Source organism: Microcaecilia unicolor, chromosome 1 (genome assembly GCF_901765095.1).
Source record: "Microcaecilia unicolor chromosome 1, aMicUni1.1, whole genome shotgun sequence".
Taxonomy (NCBI): Eukaryota; Metazoa; Chordata; class Amphibia; order Gymnophiona; family Siphonopidae; genus Microcaecilia; species Microcaecilia unicolor.
In genome coordinates, this window is record NC_044031.1 from 322421421 (window position 1) to 322434363 (window position 12943).

At 45.3% G+C, this 12943-nt stretch overlaps 1 protein-coding gene across 3 annotated transcripts in view; it reads right to left on the reverse strand.

The window, feature by feature from the left end:
* The window catches only part of CAGE1 (cancer antigen 1), a 358253-nt gene extending 345819 nt beyond the window's left edge, over positions 1 to 12434 (reverse strand). For all 3 annotated transcript variants that reach the window (XR_003942755.1, XR_003942753.1, XM_030208903.1), the window contains exon 1: positions 12265 to 12434. The gene's annotated coding sequence lies outside the window, so the exon portion shown is untranslated. The remainder of the gene's footprint in view (positions 1 to 12264) is intronic.
* Between the last annotated feature and the right edge of the window lie 509 nt (positions 12435 to 12943).

Consider the following 12943-nt stretch of genomic DNA (forward strand, 5'->3'; position numbering starts at 1 on the left):
GGCTCAGGAAGTCTATTCCAGGCATATGGTGCAGCAAGATAAAAGGAACGGAGTCTGGAGTTAGCAGTGGAGGAGAAGGGTGCAGATAAGAGAGATTTACCCAGTGAACCAAGTTCCCATGGAGGAATGTAGGGAGAGATGAGCATGGAGAGGTATTGAGGAGCTGCAGAGTGAATGCACTTATAGGTCAATAAGAGGAGTTTGAACAGTATGCGAAAACGGATAGGAAGCCAGTGAAGTGACTTGAGGAGAGGGCTAATATGAGCATAACGACACTGGCAGAATATTAGTCGTGCAGCAGAATTTTGAACAGATTGAAGAGGAGAAAGATGGCTTAGTGGGAGACCTGTGAGAATCAAATTGCAATAGTCTAAGCGAGAGGTGATAAGAGTGTGGATGACGGTTCTGGTAGTGTGCTCAGAAAGGAAAGGGCGAATTTTGCTGATATTATAGAGAAAGAAACGACAGGTATTAGCAGTCTGTTGAATATGTGCAGAGAAGGAGAGGGAGGAGTCGAAGATGACCCCAAGGTTACGAGCTGATGACACAGGAAGGATGATAGTGTTATCCACAGAAATAGAGAGTGGGGGAGGAGGAGAGGTTGGTTTAGGGGGAAAGATGAGAAGCTCAGTCTTGGTGTCACGTCTGTGGTCGTGACCACCCTCAGACTTACCTTATTTCTGGGGGTCAGCATCTATGCTGGCTTCTGTCTGTTTCTGTGTTAGTCTTGTCTCTGTCTCTGTGTGCTGACTGCTTCACTAGACCTCACCTGTGTGGGCCATGCCTCTCTGAGGAGCCAGCATCTAAGATGGCTCCCGCTTGTTTTGTGCCAGCTTCCAAGATGGCTCCTGCCTGTTCTTCCTATGTGTTCCAAGCCTCTCCTTGGTGTGAGTGTGTTCCCTGCTCCTGTCCTGCAGCAGGTGGCATCATCTGGGAGAGCATTCATAAGGAAGTGCTGTACTTGCGTTCAGGGCCTTTGCATAGTATGCAGACGATGTCACAATTTATATCCCCGTTCAAACATGATCTAAATGAAATCAACAACGAAATCAACCAAAGCCTCCAAATCATGCACAACTGGGCGGATGCATTCCAACTAAAACTTAACACAGAAAAAAAACACAATGTCTTGTACTCACCTAACAACACAAAAAACTTCTCCACAATAATCACACCATATTGCTCTCTCCCTGTCTCACAAAACTTGAAAATTCTTGGAGTTACCATTGATCGAAACCTCACTCTTGACGCCCACGTGAAGAATACGATGAAAAAGATGTTCCATGCCATGTGGAAACAAACGAGTAAAACCCTTCTTCCCGAGACACATCTTCCGCACCCTGGTACAGTCATTGGTAATAAGCCATCTGGATTACTGCAACGCACTGTACGCTGGCTGCAAAGAACAGACTATCAAAAAACTCCAAGCAGCCCAGAATACTGCTGCCAGACTCATATTTGGAAAAACTAAATATGAAAGTGCAAAACCACTAAGCGAGAAACTTCACTGGCTCCCACTTAAGGAACACATTGCATTCAAGATCTGCATGATTGTACACAAAATCATTCACGCAGACGCCACAATCTACATGCTAAACCTCATGGACCTACCTCCCAGAAATGCCACAAGATCATCTCGCAAATTTCTCAATCTGCACTTCCCCAGCTGTAAAGGACTAAAATACAAGCTGATGCATGCCACTACCTTCTCATACACGAGCACACAGCTATGGAACACTCTACCTACAGACCTGAAAACAATCGACGAAATAACTAATTTTCGGAAATCTCTGAAGACATATTTCTTCAACAAGGCCTACAAAGAGAACCTATAACCTCATTAATCCACTTCACCAACCCACCCGGCATTGAAAGTCCACCTTCTATACTCCACCCCTAATCACTTCCTTCTTTCTTCCCTTAATCCCTGCACATCACTTATTGTATCTGATATCCTGGAATGTCAATGTCATAACAAAACTATGTAAGCCACATTGAGCCTGCAAATAGGTGGGAAAATGTGGGATACAGATGCGATAAAATAAATAAGTGTTATGCCAATAGGCCGTGAGGTTAGTGAGCAAACTGTTGCGCTGCTACTTAGCCTTTCTGTGGGGCTCTTGCCCATTTGCTATTTGTGTCTGTGGACTGCCAGTCCGTCTGTGTTGGCGCTGCCCTTCTGTTGTGTTTGTGGACTGCTAGTCCTTCCGTGTGGGCTTCTGCCCTTCTGGTTTTGTGTCTGTGGACTGCAAGTCCTTCCTTTGCCTTGCTCTGCGTATGGAGTCTGAAGCTTCAGCTATTTTCGGTCTGTCTGTGTTTGGAGCTGCTGAAGCTTCAGCCCTGACTCTGTTATCCCTGGTTTATTCCTCTGCCTGCTGCCCGACCGAAGACTCTCTTTGCTCCTGGTTTATTCAATTGTCCGCTACCTGCCCTAAGACTCTGTTAGCTCCTGGTTTAATCCTCTGGATCTTCAGTTCCTGCCTTATCCTGCTGGTCACCCCCACTCCGAAGCTCCACTCCGGAGGAACGATGGACAAGCGCAGGTGAAGTTGTTCCTGTTCTGTGTTTTCTAGTTGCCTGCCTCAGTACTACTCCAGTCCAGAGTTCCAGTCCTGCTCTTCTGTGTATCCAGTTCCAGGGTGGTCTTGCCTGCCGCTGCCACTCCTCGGCAGTGGCCCAAGGGCTTACGTATTCCGGTTCTGCCTCGAGAACCTGACACTTGGTCATGATTAGTTTCAGCTGGCGCTGAGACATCCAGGCAGCAATGTCAGACAGGCAGGCTGATACTTTGGCCTGGATTTTGGCTGAGATTTCTGGTGTGGAGAGGTAGATCTGGGAGTCATCAGCGTAAAGATGATACTGAAAACCATGGGATGAGATCAGAGTACCAAGGGAAGAAGTATAGATGGAGAAAAGAAGAGGTCCCAGGACAGATCCCTGAGGTACACCAACTGACAGTGGGATAGAAGTAGAGGAGAATCCACTAGAGTATACACTAAAGGTATGCTGGGAGAGATAAGAAGAAAACCAGGAAAGAACAGAGCCCTGAAATCCAAGTGAGGACAACGTATCAAGGAGTAGGTTGTGATCAACAGTGTCAAAACCAGCAGATAGAGAAGGATGAGGATAGAAAAGAGACCTTTGGATCTGGCCAGGAACAGATCATTGGAGACTTTAGCAAGCGCTGTTTCAGTTGAATGAAGGGGGCAAAAGTCAGATTGAAGTGGATCAAGAATAGCTTGAGATGAAAGAAAGTCAAGGCAATGGCAGTGAACAGCACGTTCAAGTATCTTGGATAGGAAAGGGAGGAGGGAGATGGGGTGATAGTTGGAAGGACAGGTAGGGTCCAATGAAGGTTTTTTTAAGGAGTGGTGTGACTACGGCATGTTTGAAGGCATCAGGAACAGTCACAGTGGACAGTGAAAGATTGAGGATATGACAGATAAAAGGGATGACAGCAGGAGAGATAATGTTAAGTAGATGGGTGGGAATAGTATCAGAGGAACAAGTAGTTAGTTTCGAGGAAGAAATAAGATGTGTAGTTTCCTCTTCAGTGATTTCAGAAAAGGAAGAAAAGGAGGCAGGTGTTGGAGGGTTGAGAGAATGGACTAAGGGAAGGAGAGGTGGAGGTGACCTGGTTGAGAATTCAAGCTTAATCTTGTGAACCTTATCATGAAAGAACTCAGCCAGAGTCAAGGCGAAAAGTGAAGGGGGGGTTGGACGTGAAGGCACTTTGAGGAGAGAGTTCAGTGTGGCAAAGAGACGTCGAGGGTTTGAACCAAGAGAATTTGTCAACTGGATGTAATAGTCCTGTTTGGCCAGTAAAAGAGCAGACTGGAAGGAGATCAGCAAAAATTTGAAATGTATGAAGTAAGAATGGGCACAGGATTTCAGCCAAAGGTGTTCGGCAGAGCGGCACAGGAACGTAGGTAGCGGATTCTAGAGGTCAGCCAAGGCTGGGGTTTGGTACGTTTTACAGAACGGGGAATGGGAGGAGCGAGAGTATCCAGAGCAGAGGAGAGAATAGTGTCATTCCATGTCAAGTGGTCTGGTGGTCCCTGCGCAACCATCACGGATTTCGATGAAATTTTCTGTGAACATTCACACATGTCCCCAATGAACATTGGTAAAGTTTTATGTTTGCCGATTCAATACTTGCTGAGATATAGCAATCTGTTTTACCCCATACTGCAGCCTTCGCATTGACAGACTTGGATAACATAGTGGTAAAGAAGAGATTTGAAACATTGGAGGACAGAGTAGAAGGGTCAGTAACCTGAAGATTCCTAAATGTATTGGTTAAGATTGGACGGGACTGGGGAGGAGGGTGTAATGAAACTCCGGAATTCGTTGCCAGAGAATGTGGTAAAGACAGTTAGCTTAGTGAGGCTTAAAAAAAGGGCTGGACGGCTTCCTAAAGGAAAAATCCATAGACCATTATTAAATTGACAAGGAAAATCCAGTGCTATTTCTGGGATAAGCAGCATAAAATGTATTGAAGTTTTTCTGGATCTCGCCAGGTATTTGTGACCTGGATTAGCCACAGTTGGAAACTGGATGCTGGGATTGATGGACCTTTGGTCTGTCCCAGTGTGGCAATACTTATGTACTAATGACTAAATTTGAAGGCAATAATTTTGTCTTCTTTGATCCTCAAAAATTGAAGAGTTTTATTTATGGCAAGAATCTCCGTTGGATCTTGTGGTTGCTATTACTCATGCTTATTAAAGTGCTGTATTTGGAAATTCCGCCTCCTAATTTCTGATTCTCCTGATTGATAAGTCTTTCTTTCTTTTTCTCCTTCTCCTTTACTTTGCTCTGAATTCTCTGTATTGGGTTTTTTTTCCCTCTCCTTCCTCCCTTTTTTTTTTTAACAGATAATGATGCAATAGTAGTTGGAACATAAGGACAGAGCCAGGTGGACTTCTACAATCTATGTCCCAGAAACAACAAAGAAAGACCATGATTAAGTATATAGTATGTTCATTGTTAATTTAATCTTGAATTGAGAATGAATATGACTGTTGGACAGATTGGATGGACCATTCAGGTCTTTATATGCCGTCACTTATTATGTTACTATGTAGTTTCCTATTTTGATTTTTCTATTTTTCATTGATGTCTTGATGAATAGAATTTATTGTGTAAGCAATATTACCTTTCTTTTGTCAGCTGTGCTTGAAATTATATTTTTGAAAATTATAATTTAAAAAATAACTGTCCAAATCATTAACAATAGCCTTCAAAAGGAGGCATTGTTCCACAAAAATCGCTGAGAAAACTGCTAATATCTATTTTCAATCTGGTTTTGGGTCAACCTTCTCAAAGATTTGATTGTCTATGTTTTTACATCATCTGGGAAGATAATAGGTAGAGAATGACATAGGAACGTTTGTCCCTGCCCCCGTAAACTATGTCCCCATCCCCGCGAAATCTGACACCCATCTGCACAAGCCACAAACTGGACAATGTTGCCACATTTAGACTGACTCTGGACAGAATTTCTGCATGAAGGAAGCCCTTCCCTCATTATTTAATACGTCACTGAATTCCACAAAACAAAAGGAGCACGTTCCCACATGCCATCTTCTCCTTTTGATGTAGGTACAGGGGAAAAAAAGATGTTAAAAGCAGCTTCCAGGTCTCAACCTAATTAAATGTTTTTTTTTAACCCATTGGTGCCCAACGTTCCCATATGTGGGGAAACAAATATGGGAACATTGGGCACTAATGGGTTAATGGTACTTATAAATAGTAAGTTTGATTGTAAAGCACCTGATACTGATAACATGTCTATTTTGGTGGCCCTTTAGTAGGTGAAAAGATTTCTGCACAAATACAGGGAGTCCCTACAACCAGCCCCCCCAAATGACATGATTCACAATTTAGAACTAATTACTATTCTAATGGATGAAAACCAATGCTTCCTCTTTGTACATCTGTATGCTGCACAAGCCGGCATGCTTGAAAATGTAAGTGAGACCAAATAAAAATGCTACCAACAATAAAGAACTACAACGTGGATGCAGCAGCTCATAGGTGAACAGGGATGACGGCTGCGTGGAGAGGGAAGGGAAACTACTAACCTCATGGGCTTTAGCCGACATGAAGTCTCATGTTCTCAATCTAACCATCTCAGTCAGCTCTTTCCTACTCGCTCTCTTCCAGCTCCTTGCATCATTGCCCTTCATTTTTGGGGCCGCTGTACGCGTCAGTAAGGTAAGTAAGCACACTGCTTTTCTTGCAGCCAGCAGCGATTCATCAAGGACAACTCCGTGGCCTTCCTCCTGTCAAGTCCCGCCCTCTCTACTGAAACTTCCTGTTTGAAGTCAAGCAGGAAGTTGCAGTAGAGCGGGCAGGACTTGGACAGGAGGAAGGCCATGGAACTGGCCTGTGTGAATTGCTGATGCTGTCAGCAGACTGCAGGAAAGTGTTAAGTGGTGACACCTGCAAGGAGGAGAGGATTTTTTAACCACAGGAACAAGGCTATTTACCGTTCTAAGTTTTGTTCCCGCATTTGCGGGAATTTTTTTTGTGTTGCCGTTACCTCAGGTTTATCGCGGTATACCACAGCATATCTGTGGTAGTGGTGTCATTCTCTAATAACAGGATTGTCTTTCAGACATGGATCTATAAGAGAACCAACCTTGTATAGTGAACAGGTAAATAAATGTCAATTAAGTGTTGGAAATGCTCCTTGATGCCAGCAACAACGGATGAATCTGTTGCAGTTAAGTTGCTTGAGCAACTGGGCATGCGATGAAAGGGGCACCCCGACATAATAGCCCTGACAAAACAGCCTTATAACAAAATCGCCCTTGACAAATCAGTCCCTAACAAAATTGCCCCTGCCACAAAATAACTCTTGACAAAATAGTCCCCTAGAAAAAAATAACACATCATAAAAAGTTGATAAACTACAAGTGAAATCTTCACTGATAAAGGCTCCTACCAGCATTACATTGTATAACGCATATATAAACAAAATTGTAAAGCTACCAATTGGAGTTCATAATCTGTTCTGCTGTTTAAGGAAACTATTCTTCCATCAACAGGCAAATTAAAAAAAACAACAACAATATTATCATCATTTTCATAGTCTTACCAACCTTATCCTGTTTGGCAAGGTAAGATTATTAGGAAAAAAATGCAGTGTCATATTCTGGGCAGCCTGATCGGGCCCTTTTGTCAGGGGGGCTAATTTGTCAAGGGTTAAATTGTGGGCAGGCTATTTTGACAGTGCCTGTTATGTCAGGGGCTATTATGTTTGGAGCTTTTTTGTTGGGGGCAGTGGCGTTCCTAGGGGGGCGGACACCCGGGGCAGCGCCCCGCCCCCCCCCCGGGTGCACGCTGCTGGGGGGGGGGGGGGTGCCGCAGCACGCGCCTGCTCAGAGTTCCCTGACTTCGCGCGTTCGCTGGAGCTCCCTCTGACCCGGAACAGGAAGTGACCTGTTCCAGGGCAGAGGGAGCTGCAGCGAACGCGCGAAGTCAGCGAACTGAGAGCAGGCGCGTGCTGCGGCACCCCCCCAGCGGCGTGCACCCGGGGCAGACCGCCCCCACCACCCCTCCCTTGGTACGCCACTGGTTGGGGGCCATTTTGCCGGGGCTATTTTGACTGGGTACCGATGAAAGGATGTTGCAGATGGTAGGAATCTGATCAGCAAATAAGACACTAGTTGCCACATCAAAGGCAGACAAGACACAAATGATATCATTTAAATGCAAAAGCAGGTGCTTCATTTAAATTCAAAAGTAGGTTTTTATTTTTAATGATTGAATTCAGTTGCCAGTTGTCTAAGACGAGTTAAGATTTTACATATTGATAACTAGCATTTTATAGATGCCATTCCATCTAGTTGGAACAGCCTGCTTAAGGCTAGTCTTAAGCTTTTAGAGAATAACACAGGGACAAAGTTTGTCCCTGTCCCAGGAGGCTCTGTCGCCATTTCTGTGTCATTCTCTAATAATGACATTTATGTTGAATCTTTTTTATTGAGAAAGTCAGAACTGATACAAATTTGCAGTTAAAGAACAATATACAAATTCAATTTTTCAAACCTTGAATCCATATCACTATACAATTTTTAAAATTTTTACCCCCCCCCCCCCACCCACCATTGTCCATTCCTCGCACCTTACTTGCATTTGTTTTACTGTCATCTTATTACTCTACGTTACTTATACAGCGCTATTTGTCTCAGTTTCAGTACTTGTCAGCAACCGGGCAACCAACATCACATCACACAGTGCATGATATTAATCAATACAGCATACCGTGCACTGAAGAGGACAGTACAAATAAAAAAAGTAGCACATATGAATTTATCTTCTTGGGCAGACTGGATGGACCATGCAGGTCTTTTTCTGCCATCATCTACTATGTTACTATATGCGTAGGGCCTTGTGTCTGATAGCCCTCCAACGGTTACTACCGCTTCTGTTGGCATTCACTCATGGTTTTTAATGAAACAAACAGAGAATATCTAGTTAGCTCAGGTGCGTCAGAATAACAAGATACTTGAGAGATGTCCAATGATATCGATCCATACCATCACCCTGTTTACCTCTTCCTTCCCCCCCCCTTCCATACCCTTTCCCCCTACCTCCCACCTTACCTGCAAACCTAGTTTACCACATATCCCCTCTACCCTCCCTCTGCTGTGCCAGCGTTCAAGCTCCTTTTAATGCCTTATGAATTGAGTATTCTGCTCCGTGCCACCGCCGTTAAAGAGTCCCAAAACGGGGCCCAAGTCTGACAGAATACCTCTCCTCTCGGTGAAGCTAGGTCACCCACCGCTCTACGCTCCAATGAGCAAAGAAAAATCATCCTCGCCCGCCACTGTGACAGCAAGAGGCGATCTGGAGTAATCCACAAATGCAAGATGACCTTCTTTCCTATCAAGACCGCTCGGTTAAGGAACGGAAGTAACCCTTTTGGGGAGATTTGGGACAAATGGAATCTGTCAAACAACAACAATGGTTTCCAACGCCAGGAGAGTCGCCACAAGTCAGACACATGGGTACACTCCTGTGTCCAAAAACCCAACACCCTTGGGCACCTCCAGAACATGTGTCCCAGATCGGCCGGTGAGTCTCCACATTTTAAACATTTATCTTCACTCTCCATCTTCGCTCGCCAGGATCTATGTGGAGAGAAAAACATCCTCGCTAAAAATTTGTATTAGGTTTCCACAACGCCACACTTTCTGCAACTTTGGGAATATCAATAAAGCATGCCTTCAATTGCTCTGCACTGATTCCAACAGCTAGGTCTCTATTCCACTGTGCTGCCAGGTGATCATAGTCATATTCACCAAGGTGAGTCCGTATGATAGTATTTTAGAGGAACTGCCCCCTGCGCATCCAAGGCCAACATCTACAATAGCTTGTCCCACACCATCGGACCCAGCTGCTCGGGGGGGAGTGACCGTAAATAATGGCGTAACTGAAATATTGCAAAGAAATCTTTCCTTATGTTACCAAATTCTCTAGTTAAGTCATCCAGTGTTTTTAATGTTCCTTCCTCTGTATATAACTGGTGAATATAGATTAAGCCATGAGCCTCCCAATCGGCAAATTGAAGGGACGTGTTGCCCGGCACAAAATGCTAGTTACCCCGGATTGATAACAGTGGGGAGCATATCGCTGACAGACCATATTGGCGGCACAGCCAACGCCAGGTCTGTCTTAAAGGAGACAACAAAGGTGCAAAGTATCTAGGCGTATTGACTTCCCCTGGCCGCGCATGTAACCAGGAACTAAAGTGGCGTGGGTAGAAGGCCTGAGTTTCTACTGCCGTGCAGGAGAAATAATTCTTATGACAATAGGTGACGCATGTTACTAGCCACAGAGAAATACTTGAGGTTTAACAATCCTAACCCACCTTGCGCCCGCGAGATATAAAGTTTCGCTGCCGCCATCCTGGACCTTTTGCCACGCCAAAGGTATCTGGTAACCATCTGTGTCACCAGGCTCTCGTCTCTGTTTTTTAGAAAAAGTGGCAGCACTTGAAGCACATAAACCCATTTAGGGATTAAGATCATATTATAAAGGGCTATCCTGCCCATCAATGTGAGAGGCAGGGAGGTCCACGCATGCAAGGTGGTCCTAGTTAACTCTCTCAGAGGCCCGATGTTCAGTTCATAGAGAGATTGTAAATTTGCCGATAACCAAACTCCCAGATATTTCAACTTTTCCTCTGCCCAAGAAAGCGAGAAAGTACCCTCCCACGTGTCAAGGATCTGTTACTGAATTGTAATACACCCACGCTCATTAACCACTACAGCTGCAATGATGATAAAGCAAACATAACACCAGAGTGGCACTCACTACCATGCATACTCCAAGATATAGCCATGTCATGAGAATCTGTATTGCTGCTTATTGCATTGTGTATGGCTAGTGTTCATCATTTTTTTTTCTACTGAAAAGGAAAGCACAGGCCAAAGTTTTCCAAGGGCAGGTTGCAGAACAGTGTAGATGACTAAAGGAAAGAAAACTATCAGATAAGTTTTTCTCCTTCCTTATTGTCTAGCTACACTGTTCTGCATAAATGGGATGTACCGAAGCAGATCTACTTGGCTGGAGAAAACAATGCACCCCTGAACAACAGCTCTGCCAAAGTTCGAGCAGGCTCTGGCCAACATGTCCAACCTGTAGTGCTTAGCAAAGGAATGGAGTGACAACAAAGTTGCCACCTACAAATCTCTTCAGGAGCCACTGCCCGGGCCTCTGCCCAGGAAGCAGCCTGAGCTCACGTGAAGTAGACCCTCATACCTTGAGGTACCAGAAGAATCTTGCAGAGATAGGCGGTTTCAATAGCCGCCTTGATCCACCTTGCAACAGAGGTGTTAGAGGCTGCCTGGCCCCTCCGAGGGCTATGAAAAAGAACAAATAAGTAATCAGAGAGAAGAAAATCAACTCCTTCAGGTACTGGAGCAAAGTCCTCCGAACATTCAGCTTGCGAGCCTCCAGTCTGCTGGAGCAAAATCCTCCACAACAAAGGAGGGCAAGCAGACCTCCTGATTGACATGGAGTGGAGACCTCACCTTTGGAAGAAAGGAGGAAACTATGCAAAAGGAAACTGAATCCTCTGTGAAGGAGAGGTAATGGTCCCAACAGGACAGCACATGCAACTCAGAAACCCTACGAGATGAGGTAATGGCCACTAGAAAAAACATCTTGAGAGTAAGGTCCTTGATGGAGACCAAGCACAGGGGCTCAAACGAAGCCTAGGCTAGCACACAGAGGACCAGATTGAGGTCCCACAAAGAATGAATTGGGGGGGGGGGGTAGGGGGTACAGATATGCCACACCTTTCAGGAACTGGGCCTCCTCCCTATGCAACGCCGGAGTGGTGCCCTGGTTCATACCCTGAAAACCGAAGAGAGCAACCACTAGGACTTTCAAAGAGGCCAACACTGGAAGTATTGTCTTCTTTGGTAGGCTGATCTATGGCAGTGATGGTGGCAGAACTCTGTGCTTGGTAACTTAAAGACTAAATTTTCTGCCACAGCATTAACATATAGGCTCTAGAAGGCGGCACTGCAGGGCCTAGCTCAGTCTTAGAAATAAATAAATAAAAGAGAGAAGCCTACATTATTAACTAGTTTCCATAGTGTACAACCCTGTCCCCAAAAATTTTCCCTAGAGATAGAAACTTAACAGCCAAGCCTATTAAAAAGAATAGTAGCAAGGCTCAAACATTGTACTAAAAGAAATTTATTTTCTGTTCTTTGCTAGCTGGAAATATTGCACTGCTACTGACCCGAATTACAAATGCTACTTCCAACAGGTGCAGGGCCAACACAAAAACCCCAACAACAACTCATAACCGGCTGCAAGTGTAGACACTAGGAGACTACCCCCAAGAAACCCAAATTCTCGGACGAATATGATCATCACTATATCTTCTACTGTCCCCTCACTCACGTTACTTGCCTGCAGTGGCGGGACGGGAGGTGTGGACCCGGAGAGAAGGGCCGCCACATACTCCAACGTGATACGCGGAAGCTGTAGACGGAGGCACATGGGAGTCACGCGAGGAGAGAGAGAGAGAAAAATGCGACGAAAGCTTCAGAATGAATGGGAAGGAAGAAAAGCAGCTGGAGAAAAGAAAATGAGAGCGATAAAGACGAAAAAGCTATAGCTCAGAAATGCTCCTCGCGCCTCCTCCACCTCACCGCCCTGCGGCCGCTTCGACCGTTGGTCACAGGCCGCTATATCCTCCGTCTCCGTCGGCTCGGCACGACGCTTCCAGCTTACCCTGGTTTCCTAAGGTCTCTATGATGTCATAAAGCTCTATCTCTTAGGTCCGCGACTCCGTCAGTGAGCTTGCAATACTGTCGGACTCGTCAAACTACTAATAGGCAATGGAACATGGTAAAAACCGGATTTCACGGATGCAGGCCCATAAGCAAGTCTTGAGTGCGCCCATCTTGTTTCCAACGCGTAATGGCATCTTAGGGTTTTTTTTTTTAACAAGTAAAAACTTTCTTTACTGCAGAAGGCCAGCTTTAGCTTTTCTCCCAGTCTGTGTGTACGGGGAAGAGGTCCAAAGCGTATAACGCTGGGTATCTGACCACATAGACAAACCTTCAGCTGAGTGTGCAACCCTCCCCTGTGGCTGGGCATGGCTCGGTTGAAGGCCCTACCCTACCCTACCCCATAACCCAGCATCTATCCAACCACTCCTCAGGTTGACAGCATTTCCCTGGGCCCTGCTCCTTTCTGTTTTTCCTCAGGTGGTTAGCATCTCCTCATCCCTTCCCTATTCAACCCTCCCTTTCTCCCTAATTTTGGCAAGGAGAAGCTCCTGGCGTAATAGCTAGACACCAATATTCTGTGGCACCTAACCTGTTATAGCGGGGCAGGAAAGGGGTAATACGGGGGTGGAGCCAGGAGTGGTGCCATTAATATGCCATGCCAGTGCCTACACAGCTAA